The sequence below is a fragment of the Leptopilina boulardi genome, unplaced genomic scaffold (genome assembly GCF_019393585.1).
Source record: "Leptopilina boulardi isolate dan_hultmark-lab unplaced genomic scaffold, ZJU_Lbou_2.1 LbouV2_399, whole genome shotgun sequence".
NCBI lineage: Eukaryota > Metazoa > Arthropoda > Insecta > Hymenoptera > Figitidae > Leptopilina > Leptopilina boulardi.
In genome coordinates this window covers 1,533,405-1,546,124 of record NW_026137972.1, presented here as the reverse complement: position 1 = coordinate 1,546,124, position 12,720 = coordinate 1,533,405, and the positions used below count along the sequence as shown (strand labels likewise).

Below are 12,720 nucleotides of genomic sequence, written 5' to 3'. Positions count from 1 at the left end.
CAATCAGATCATTAATTATTAAGATAAAATAATTTTTTCTACCTTTAATGTAATAAAACTTAATAAATAAAAATTATTATAAAAAAATTTATTTTCTTAAAGTTTTTAAAAATTAAATTTTTTAGAATCTTTGATAAAATAATTTCCTCGATATCATGTTTGAAAAATTATGGATTTATAAAAAAATAATTGAATTTATATATTTAAATATGTAAAATTTTGATTAAAAATAAAGTTGTTTTTCTACAGATCCTCCTTATATTTCGATCAACGATGTCAACGACATTAAAAAACTGGAAAAAAATGTGGACAATGAATATTTGCGCAAGGGAATTGAGAGAGTTAAAAAAATAAATAAAATAGAAGAAAAAGAAGATGATTCAGAAAAAAAATTAAATTAAATTTAAAAAAAATTGATTACGTTAAATATTTAAATAGAATTTAATTCAAGAAGCTGAAGTACACAACGTTTACCAAGAAATTTTTTTTAAAAGTTGTATATTAAGCCTAAATTACATATTAAAGCATTCTTCAAATAACTATTCCGCCTATGTTAAATATATGTAATTTAGACGTAATATTTAACTTTTTTAAAAAAATGTTTTTTTTGATAAATGTTGCGTACTTCAGCTTCGTCTCAATTCTATTAAAAATTAATTATATAAAAATATAATTTTCATTATTATTATTAACAATGTAATAATATTATAATAAATTAAAAATATTATTGATAATATTAATTTTAATTTCTTTATAATAAACAATTACATTCCTAATTTCGCGCGTTTAATTTTGCTAGTTTTAACTATAATAATTTCCGTATTCATTCATTCCGTCTGTCCACACTTGAAGTTAGTCGTATTTTGTTCCTTTTGTTTTTCTAAAATTTTGACAATTCTTGATTTCGTAATATTTTATGGTTAACGCAACGGATATTTTTATTCATCGTCATTAATTAAGTCATATACTAAGTGACAGTTTATAGTAAAAAAAAATATTGTTCATTGTGTGCAGCACCAGTATATTTCCTACTTGGTATTTATAAAAAAAAAAGTTTCAATTATAATATAATTTTTATTATTATTTATAAATGTATTATATTATATTTACATTTTTTTAAATATATAATAATTATTACAGATATTTAGAACATTTTAACTTATAATTATTATTTCTTTCATTATTTTTTCATTATTCATTATTATTAATTTGCTTTTATTATTAATTATTAAATTGTTATATTTTTTATCTGTAAACAATATAAAAATAGTTTGCTTTTTTAAAAAATTTTCAATTTAATTTTAATTTTTAATTTAAGTTTAAAGTTTAAAACATTACAAAGTTTTTTTTAGGTTTTATTTTTTCAAAATTTTTAAATATTTTTTATAACATCAAACTCATTTTTTTCTGTGTATAAATAAATGATAACGTGAAAATTAGAAATATACCTATTATTAATTTATTACTCCACTGATGCAGAATTATTATTAATATTATTATTATTATTTTAAAACAGCCAGTGCATTTAAAGTTGGACGTGCGCGTGTAATTTTGCTAGTATGTTTATAATTTTAATATAAAGGTTTTTAAAGAATGTTTTGGATACTTCAACAATTGAACAAAATTAAGTATCAAAACATTATATTGTGCAACTCATCAGATATTTGATTGTATAATGAATGAGGAGAATTGAGTTGAGCGAAAAAAAAAACCGGTTTACAAAGTCGTTGATGAATCATATATACCTATACAATCTTAAAACAGATGTGAATTCATCCAAGTTCATCTCCTTTGATATCTTTAAATTTTTAAGTGCAATTGTCACATTATTATTATTATTTTATTTTTTACTGTATTTGCATTGAAAAATGATTTGGTGAAATTTTTTGAAACTTCGTAGTTTTGCAGTTCTTGAAATTAAAAAAAAAAATTAATTTTTCTCCTTTTTATTTTTTTTAATTTTGATTTTAAATTTCAAATAAAATTTTCAATAAATTTCAAAATTTCTTTTTTAATATTTACTAATACTCCTAAAGTTATTATCAGTTTTTAAAAATGTATTTTGAAATGTATTAAAATTTTATAATTTTTTTTAATTTAATTTATAAAAATATGTTGGGAAAAATTCAAATTTTTTTTTTTCATTCATTTTCGTGAACTTTTTTTTCAACAAACATATAATTATTTATGAACTCTTGTCTCAATTTATGATTTTTAATTTCTAGGACGCGTAGTCTTTGCAATAAAAGTTGTCTGTTTATTTTATTTTTTTTTTTCACCCAAGTCTTACTCAATAAATTCAGTGCGTTCACCATACAGTATTTTTTATGCGCGTCAAGATAATAACTAAAGATAAAAGAAAATATAGAAGGAGATGTAGCTTATGGATAATGTAAGTTTACATTATGTATTTTCAATTTATGGAATAGCGATTTTTTTTTACCTTCGACTATACAGGACACAACATTTTCTCATAAATTTTCTATATTGATTTTCATTAGATATAGCTGAGGAAAATTTTAATTTTTCTCTCACGCAAAATTAATTCTTTATGCGTATATATATTAAAAAATTTTGACTACTATTTTTTGAAAATTTTTTTTATTTTAAAAAAATTTTTTATTTATTTAATATTGATATTGATATTATTTTTTTCATTCTTTTTTTAAAGTACTTTTTTTTTGATTTAAAGAAAATTTTCTTTTAATTTAAAGAAGTTTCAATTTTTAAAATTTTATTTCATAAAAATAGAATAAAAAATAAAATTAAAAAATCATTTAATATGTTTCATGTTTCTTTAATTAATTTTTTGTGCTACTATCAAGGTCACGGTAACACCCACCGGATTTAATAAATATAGTGTTATATTGACCTCAGCATTTGATAAAAAAAATAAATGATTTGGTTTTCACTCTCAAAAGTTAAAAATATCTCCAGATTTTTTTTTTTAAATTGTTAATATGTTGACGACTTGAACCGGATTTTTGTAACTACATACTTACCTTTGAAACACCTTGAACAAAATTAACTATACTTTTTCCATTGTGAAAAACTAAATCTAGGTCATATTCTTTTTTATGTTCACCATTATCTTATAAATATTAGTTTCAATCTTTCTTTTCTTGGAAAAAAAATAACTAAAAAAAAATTATTTCTCATTAAAAACCTAAAAAAAAAGTATCTATTACTTTAACTGGAGATAGGAAAAAATTTTTTTAAATAATTTTTTATAGGCACTGAAAATAAAAATTTTTCAAATTATAATTTATTAGAAAATTTAACAAATATTTTTTACTGTCCAGGAAACTTAAAATTATGTATTAATTAGATACTTTATAAAGAGTATCTTCTATTTTTATTTGTTAATTTTTTTATATTATTAATGTATGCTATAAATAAAACACTAAGAATAAGATATAAAAATGTTGCCTGCGAGGGGAATCGAACCCTGAACCCTAGGAACCTAAATCGGATACGTAGACCACACAGCCATATTGAAACCTTTTATCAATAATTGATTTAATCAACTTGTAGCTTCATGAGTACTTTTTCGACGTCGCAAATTAATAAATATCTCTACAATAATAATTAAATTATTTTTTTTATGTAATAAATTTTTCCGGAAATTATTATTTAATCTTGAAAAAAATGAGACAAAAATAATAAATTAAAATAAATGAAAAAAAACTGAGAAAGTGTATCCTCAAAAATTTTCCAAGAAATGAATACTTGATGAGTCAACAAAATCAGGTTTCACAACAATTTAGAGACAAATATAAATATATATGTGTAAAATGCAAACAAAACTGAAATAAAAGATGGAGATTGTATTTTATCTATATTCATTGAAAGGGAAAGATAATTTTTGCAAATAAAATGATGCACTATCGATAGATAGTAATAATGGAGGCTGCGTATACAAAAATTTTTTTTTTTTTTGTTTAAAATCCTCTGTAACTAATCTGTGAAGTTCCGTGCTCCTGTCGTGGTTTGGTCGGTTGCTGTATGATAGTGTGTGGGATTGGTGAAGGAGGGGGCTGCAGTTGACTGCGGAGAAGGACAGAGAATGCTCGGTCCTCGGTCGTGGCTGGTACCACCATTCTCCCGTTCCTCCTCTCGTATTTATTCCCCCGAATCTCTCTCCTCTAACATCCCAGCTCCCACGTTTACATATCAACACAGAATCCAAAGATCATTTTTATGTATAAATATAAATGTAACAGATTAATTAATAGTAATTATTAAATTAATATTTAGAATTTGTTAATTTAATTATTAAATTACACTTTCCCAAAAATTAGAAGAAAAATTGTAATTGTTTATTATTGAAGCTACTTTTTTCCAAATTTTAATGGTCGCTTTATGACTCCAGCAGTACTTGACAACATCGGGAAATTTCGTATGTGACACGAGTATTTTTGACGAAAAGTAAACAAAACGATCTTCCTAAATAAATACCAGCGAAGTTCAAAAAGTAAAGGTATAAATGAGATTAAAATCAAAAAGTCATCAAAATTGATAATAATCGTCGATAAGTAGCAATTTTAAAATTCAAAAATTTTCCTAAATTCAAACATCTTAATGTATGTATTAAAAAATTTTTGTAGGTTAGAAAATATTTTTTTGTATTTCTTTTTAATTTAATGAATGTAATTTAATTTCTCTCTCAAAATATTGGGTAAATAAATTTCAAAAATATATTCGCAAATAAATATTAAGGAAAATATATGAATCAAAAGTAAAAAAAATATTTTTCACACCGCCCATAACAAAAACTGCACTTTCTACAGCTCTGTAGAGCTTCGAAAGTAGCCAATGGCAGACGAGATCTCATTTGTCCACTTTCTTCACGCTAGATAATCAATTTTCTTCTCTAGGGAGGAAAGTTGATGACGTAGCGGGAGGAAAGAAAATCTGGACCTTGTATAACAGATATATAAATAATTATTAAATAAAATGTAATAATAATTAGAAATCGGCCGGTAAATATTTGTACTAAATATTATCGCGCGTCGATAAACATGTTACCGACCGCGGAGCACAAAGACGTAGTACCCGATTTCGCCGCGCGGGCCGCATCGCCAAAGCTCACTCACATGCGCCCAGCCCACCGATCGGCTATATAAGCTGCGCTCTCGCTGAGGACAGTCACTCTTCAAATGGGGTTTTTGAATTATTCTACCTTTTTACCCAAACAAAGAATATACAAATATTATTAAATATATATAAACTTTAATAAAATAAAGAAACATTCAGATAAGTTACTTAAAATAACAGGCGCTGAATATATATCTTAGAATTAAGAAATTTTTGTATAACTTTAATGTACAACTTTCAATGATAAATAAATATGGTTTTCAAAGTCAAAAAGGACAGTCACTCCCGTGCTACACGGAGTCCGAGTGGGTCTTACCCACCTGACTAGGAGTTTTACTCCGAGAATCTTTGTAGAGAGTTTTACTCTCGTTCGTCGGGTTTTACCCGTCGAACATTATATCGGTTTTGTGTGTATATAGTGTATAGTAACGAATTGTAAATTAACGTATCAAGATGTAAAGTAACGTAACAAATGTATAATAAAGAAATATTGTATTCCCGCAGTTTGAAATAGACCATTCCGTTCTTTTCGACGTTTTTAATCTCCGTTTTAGATATACTTAGAGTTTTACTCTTCGTATAATTAGAACACGAGTTTTACTCGTAGTTCACCAGAATATCGCGAATTTTTAGGCAGTCTTTTGTTCCTCTTCTTAGGTATTTTATAAATTATTTATACAAAATTAACTCAAATAAAGGAAATAAATAAAAATGGAAAGAAATAATTTCTTTTTACATAAAAATATAGTTTATTTATTTAATAATTTTTGTCATTAATTATAAAATACATAATTTTTGGAATAATACCAGTGGCGCTTTCAAGTATTCCAAATTTGAAGTACCTAAAGTGTATCTCTCTTTTATATTTAAAAACCTAATTGTTTTAAAAGTTGAATTGTTTTAAAATATTTTCTACATTGGTCATCTCTTCATGTATATTATCTATCTCTTTTTTTAAATATTCTCCCACGATCTTTAGTGGTTCTTCCGGTGACATAGTTTTGTCTTTAAAACGATCCGTTGGAAATTCATCTAAATCAAAGAAGAAAATTGTAATTATTTTATTACAATTATTTGTTATTAAAAAATTAAAATTCTTACTATCACTGATGTATAAAATTAACAAAATCTCACCTACGTTAAATTTTAACATTAGTTTTAAGAATTTCATTGAAATTTTAATTATAAAAAATTATATTTTTTTAAATTACTTAAGATATAAATTATTTTATTTACCTATAAATAAATTATTTAAAATAATAATTAATTAATTAAATGTGTAAAAAGATTATGAAAATAATTATTAAAAATGTAAATTAAAAATAAAAATGTAAAAACTTACTTATTCTTCTTGATTGTACGCTGACAAAAAAAAAGACAAGAATTAAAAGAAAACCAAAAAACTTCATGATGTGTGTATTTTTATTTATTTTTTTTTTTTAATGTTCACAACTCTAATGTAGTCAATGAATAAATGCAGTAAACTATTATGAAGAGTTTAATTTATATATTGGTCTTAAACAATTCTTTATCAATACATTTACATTGAATTTCTTTATTACGTTCAAATTTATCTCCCATAAGTATAAGAGTTAAAAATAATTATACTAAATTATCTCATTGACAACTTTCCCTGACAAAAGTTTAATTTTTCAATTATTTTTATATAATAATTAATTTGCAAAAAAAATAAATTATGTTTTTAAATAAAAAAAAATATATATATTTTTTTTAAATATTTAATAATTAATTAATATGCAATAAGCATATTAGAAAAAATTGACATTTTTTGCTAAATATAATTTTTTTTTAAACTCATTTTAATATTAATTAAGAAATAAAAAATTTTCTTTAAAAATAATAATAATAATAATAACGTTTTTTAGTATCTTTTTTTTTTATTGAAGCATTAAAATTTTCGAAGGGACTGTAGGTAAGTGAAATATTTATCTTATACTTTATTCGGAAAGACCCAGCATGAAACTTAATTTTTTTTTTACAGTATTTGGAATTTTGCGAAGGGAATTGCCCAGTACTGATGGAAGTATAATTTAGTTTTGGGGAATTTTTTTTTAGATAATCGTAATTTTACAAAACATAAACAAATAAATAACACTCACCCTTTATCAAAGACTTTAGAAACTTATGGGAAAATTTCACTAATTATAAGAACAAATTTTTTTTTCTATAATTAAAAAAATGTAAATTTTTCATTTATTTATTTCAATATACACCGGCTTTTTTTGTTATAGAAATTCTTAATCGTAATATATTATTGTATCATCTTTTTTTAAAAAAAAATTATCGTAAATTAATTTTTGTAATTTTTTAATCACAACTATAATTAATTTTTTTTTTAATAAATAAAAAAAAATTATAATAATTTATTATATTATGTATAATTTTGTTATATTTATATTATAATAATGTTATAATATTGTTATTACTTGTTGGAATTTATTATGAAATTTTTGTGAACCTTTATAATTATAAACTTGGTCCAAGAGTTTCGCAATATATTTATATGTATAAATTTGAATACTGCAAAACTCGAGAAATATAATACGAAACGGTCCGAATAGTGACCTTGAACTTGAATGAACAGCTGATTTCTCAGAAGGGTTCTCAATGCAAAGAATGGCTCATTTTTTCTCATTTTTCGTATTAGTAAACATTTTATTATTTTAATATTGTATCATTCATGATTTTTAATACAAATTTTCATCTTTTTATATACGTTTTAATAATTAATTAAAATTAATTTTTAAAAACAACAGTAACGGTAACGGTAACGGTAACGGTAACAATAACAATAACAATAACAATAACAATAACAATAACAATAACAATAACAATAACAATAACAATAACAATAACAATAACAATAACAATAACAATAACAATAACAATAACAATAACAATAACAATAACAATAACAATAACAATAACAATAACAATAACAATAACAGTAACAGTAACAGTAACAGTAACATTTACAGTAACATTTACAGTAACAGTAACGGTAAGGGTAACGGAAACAGTAACAGTAACAGTAACAGTAACAGTAACAGTAACAGTAACAGTAACAGTAACATTTACAGTAACATTTACAGTAACAGTAACGGTAAGGGTAACGGAAACAGTAACAGTAACAGTAACAGTAACAGTAACAGTAACAGTAACAGTAACAGTAACAGTAACAGTAACAGTAACAGTAACAGTAACAGTAACAGTAACAGTAACAGTAACAGTAACAGTAACAGTAACCGTAAAATATGAAAAAGAGTAATAATAATAATACTATAATAGTAATAACGATAATAATTTGTATTTAAATAAAAAATTTATAATTATAAATGAATGAACAAATTTCATAAAAAAATCTATTTTTTTAATTTCGTGATATTGGATTCGCTTTATTGAATTTTTAAAAAATGACTACATTTGTGATTAAAAACTAAAAAAATGCTTAAATACAAAGTTTTATAGTAATCTTATTTTTTTTTTTTGAAAATCCATAATTTTGTATTTTTTGAAAACTGCGACTAATTTAAATTTATTGAGTTCATAATCAATAATTTGACGTCAGTTAGTTACATTTTCATGTTATAAAAATGTGAAAATTCCATTTCCTTGATTAAATACTGCGATTAGTATTATACCATTTTCGTCAAAATTCTTTGAATTTAATTAAATCTTTTTATATTAAATAAATGGAAATTAAAAAAAAAATTATAACTAAAATAGTTTTTTTTTACATTTAAAAATAATGCAACGTTGCCAAATGACAAATAAAATAGTGAAAATTTGAGATTATGTTACACCACAATTTCTATAAATATTACGCAAAACAGAGATTCTTCATTACCGACTGCTGGTATATGGTAATAAAAAATGTTAACTTCGTATTGAGAAAATAATTATATTTCTGTTTTTACAAAAAAAAATAGTAATTTGAAGATACAATAATTACACACAGTTCTGCAAAAAATAATAATAATTTTTTGTCCGCTATAGACTAGACTATTTAATGGATTCAGATTTTTTTATTCTTTTGAGTTGCTGAATCCGAATCCATGGTCAGAATTCAAAAGTTGTGGTTCGTTATTTTTTTGTAATTTAAAAAAATATAATTTTTTCATACATATTTTGAGGCGTAATTGAAACTCTGACCGTAGATCCAATATGGCGGATCAAAAATAGAGGATATTTTAAAAATTAATTCGATTTACTTGAAACTTGGTACTCGGGGGTTTTCGGAGTCGCTGATTACAAATTTGGTGTTAGTTTAGTAAAATTCAAAATGGCGGATCCGCTATGAAGGAAAATAATTTTCAAATTAGTTAAATTCGCTTAAAATTCGTTAATTTATGATTTTTGATGTTACTTATAAAAAAAATTAATAAATTACTTAACAATAGATTCGATTTTTCGAATTAAAATTGGTAGATCCATTATGGTAAATCCAATATGGCGGATCCAATATGGCGGATATTTTAAAAATTGATTCGATTCATTTGAAATTTGGTACTCGGGGGTTTTCGGAGTCGCTGATTACGAATCTGGTGTTAGTTTAGTAAAATTCAAAATGGCGGATCCGCTATGAAGGAAAATAATTTTCAAATTAGTTAAATTCGCTTAAAATTCGTTAATTTATGATTTTTGATGTTACTTATAAAAAAAATTAATAAATTACTTAACAATAGATTCGATTTTTCGAATTAAAATTGGTAGATCCATTATGGTAAATCCAATATGGCGGATCCAATATGGCGGATATTTTAAAAATTGATTCGATTCATTTGAAATTTGGTACTCGGGGGTTTTCGGAGTCGCTGATTACGAATCTGGTGTTAGTTTAGTAAAATTCAAAATGGCGGATCCGCTATGAAGGAAAATAATTTTCAAATTAGTTAAATTCGCTTAAAATTCGTTAATTTATGATTTTTGATATTACTTATAAAAAAATTAATAAATTACTTAACAATAGATTCGATTTTTCGAATTAAAATTGGTAAATCCAATATGGCGGATCCAATATGGCGGATATTTTAAAAATTGATTCGATTCACTTGAAACTTGTTACCCGGGGAGTTTTTGGGGTCGCTGATTACGAATCTGGTATTATTTTTGCAAAATTCAAAATGGCAAATTCGATATGAAGGAAAATAATTTTAAAATCAGTTGAATTTGCTTGAAAGTCGTTACTTTATGGTTTTTGAGGATACTTAAAAAAAAAATAAATAAATTACTTGAAAAATGATTAGATTTTACGAATTAAAAATGGTAGATTCGCTATGGTAAATCCAATATGGTGGATCCAAAATGGCGTATATTTAAAAAATTGATTCGAATCACTTGAAATTCGTTAACCGGGGGTTTTTGGGGTCGTTGATTACGAATTTAATGTCAGTTTTGCAAAATTCAAAATGGCGGATCCAATTTGGATACAATTTTTAAAAAAAATTAGAAACATCAATAGTATTTTAAAAATAGATTTAAAAAAATTTTTTTTTCGATTTATTTCAAGGACAATGTGTTTATTCGGTTGCATATAGAGCCCATGGTAATATATATGTAGTTACTGTTTTTTTTTTAATTTTCTTCTTTTTTTTCTTTCTTCTTCCTTTCTTTTGAGACTTAACCAGATCCTTTGAGTCTCCAATACCATCGTCTCACCTCGTATATATATATATATACATATACACATTATTCTTTCTCTCTCTCTTTCTTTCTTCTACCGCAAGCAAAGTCGAGTGAGTATTTCACTCAACACAACTTGTGAACAGAGAGAAACATCGCATCGAAGCGGCACGAATTTCACGTTGTCAGTACACCGTGAGCCACCGACTGGCTCGTATTCAATTTTTCAAAAGACACGGTCTCCATTTTTCTGCTTCATTTCCGTCAAGGAAAGAAGACAAAAAAAAAGGATTTTTTTGTGTATAGTGAGAACTCAAATATTTTTATATAAGAGTGCAGTGCCAAGGCAATGTCTTTTGTGTAAATTTGCCCCAAAAAAAAAACTAGTGGATTGTTTTTTTTGTGTGTTTTCTACTCGAAAAATTATTATTATTATTATTATTCATCGAAAATTTATAATTTTGGTGAGTTTTCACTATATTTCAAAAAATGTTTTTCTTTTTTTTTAAAAAAAAAATCTTTTGATAATGATAGTTTAACAAGTGAAAGTTTTTCTGGGGGATTATCGAACAATAAAATCTGAAAGGAAGTCAGGATTTAGGTCTAAAATTGTACTGATCACGTGATACCCACTGACCTCTTTGTTATACACACAAAAAAACTTGGGAACAATTTGAAAAAAAAGAAAACAATTTGTGTTTTTTATTTCAATGTTCTAATTATGAATTACCTGATTTTTGTTACGTTAACTATTTACAATTAGGGATAATAATAATTTGACAAATTGTATCTAATTTTGATAACTGTTTCATGAATTGATTTAAACTTTTTTTTTTTTTTTGTTTATTTTGATCTGTATCTCACTAAATTTGAAATAGAATTCGTTCACTAAATTTAAATCAGTAGAAATTTTTACTATTTAGTAAAATATTACTATTTAGTAATATTTTTTTTACTAAAATTGTTTAGTGAATAATTTATTTATTTATTTAGTAAATTTTTATTAACTAAAAATTAGTAAAAATTTTTACTATTTAGTAAAATATTACTATTTAGTAATATTTTTTTTACTAAAATTGTTTAGTAAATAATTTATTTATTTAGTAAATTTTCAATAACTAAAAATTAGTAGAAATTTTTACTAATTTTGATTGGTAAATAAATTTAAATTCAAAATTTTAGTAATCAAATTTCATTCAAATTTTTGTTAGAAATTTTGTTTCAAAAAATTATTTGTTTAAATTTATTTAAAAACATTAATACAACGATTTTTTTTTTAAAGTAAATCGAATTTAAAGAGTTAATAAAATATTTTTTCGTATCTAAACGCGCGTTAATATCCGCCCCTTTTAATGAAAATTAGATAAAAAAAATATCCACATATTTTTTAGTAGTTCATTCAAAAATATTAATAAACGAACACAAAAAATGAAAAAAAAAGTAAAAAATAAACAAAGAATGAAAAAAAATAAATAATAAAAATAATGAAAGAAATATTTTTAAAAAACGTGAAAAAACAATAAAACAAAGAAAAATGAAAAATAACAATAAAACAAATGAAAAAAAAAGTACTAAAAGCAAACAAAAATAAAAAAAAAGCACTAAAAGTAAACAAACAGTGAAAATAAACAATATTAGAAAAATAAAACAGATAAAAAAAACGATTATAAAAAAAGGACGAAACAAAAGTAATAAATAAAATAATTGAAAAAAAAAAATTATAATATTGACAATAACAAAAAAAAAAGTGGTCACTTTTACTAACATTGAACCCAATAAACTTTTTAAGTTGCAAAAAAAAAATTTCTACTAAATTTTGAAAATTAAAAAATTTTATTTCAATTCACAAAAAAAATTATATCATTTTGAAACTAACGGAAATTTTGGTTGAGACAAAAAAAAAATTTTTTTTTGTCGTCAATGCAAAATATGTTTTTTTTTCAGTCTTGTCAGGAAATTAATCAACAATGCTTTTGCAAT

The 12,720-nt window shown here is 23.5% G+C and overlaps 1 protein-coding gene and 1 long non-coding RNA gene across 2 annotated transcripts in view; one reads left to right on the top strand and one right to left on the bottom strand.

The window, feature by feature from the left end:
- Positions 1–5,822: 5,822 nt before the first annotated feature.
- On the bottom strand, positions 5,823–6,594 carry LOC127289041 (uncharacterized). Its single transcript, XR_007844118.1, has 2 exons — positions 6,440–6,594; positions 5,823–6,129 (listed from the first exon to the last, which is right to left on the bottom strand). It is a non-coding gene; the product is annotated as an uncharacterized LOC127289041 (long non-coding RNA).
- Positions 6,595–10,893: 4,299 nt separating this feature from the next.
- The window catches only part of LOC127289040 (PTB domain-containing engulfment adapter protein 1-like), a 31,731-nt gene continuing 29,904 nt past the window's right edge, over positions 10,894–12,720 (top strand). The window contains exon 1 of the mRNA XM_051316794.1: positions 10,894–11,204. The gene's annotated coding sequence lies outside the window, so the exon portion shown is untranslated. The remainder of the gene's footprint in view (positions 11,205–12,720) is intronic.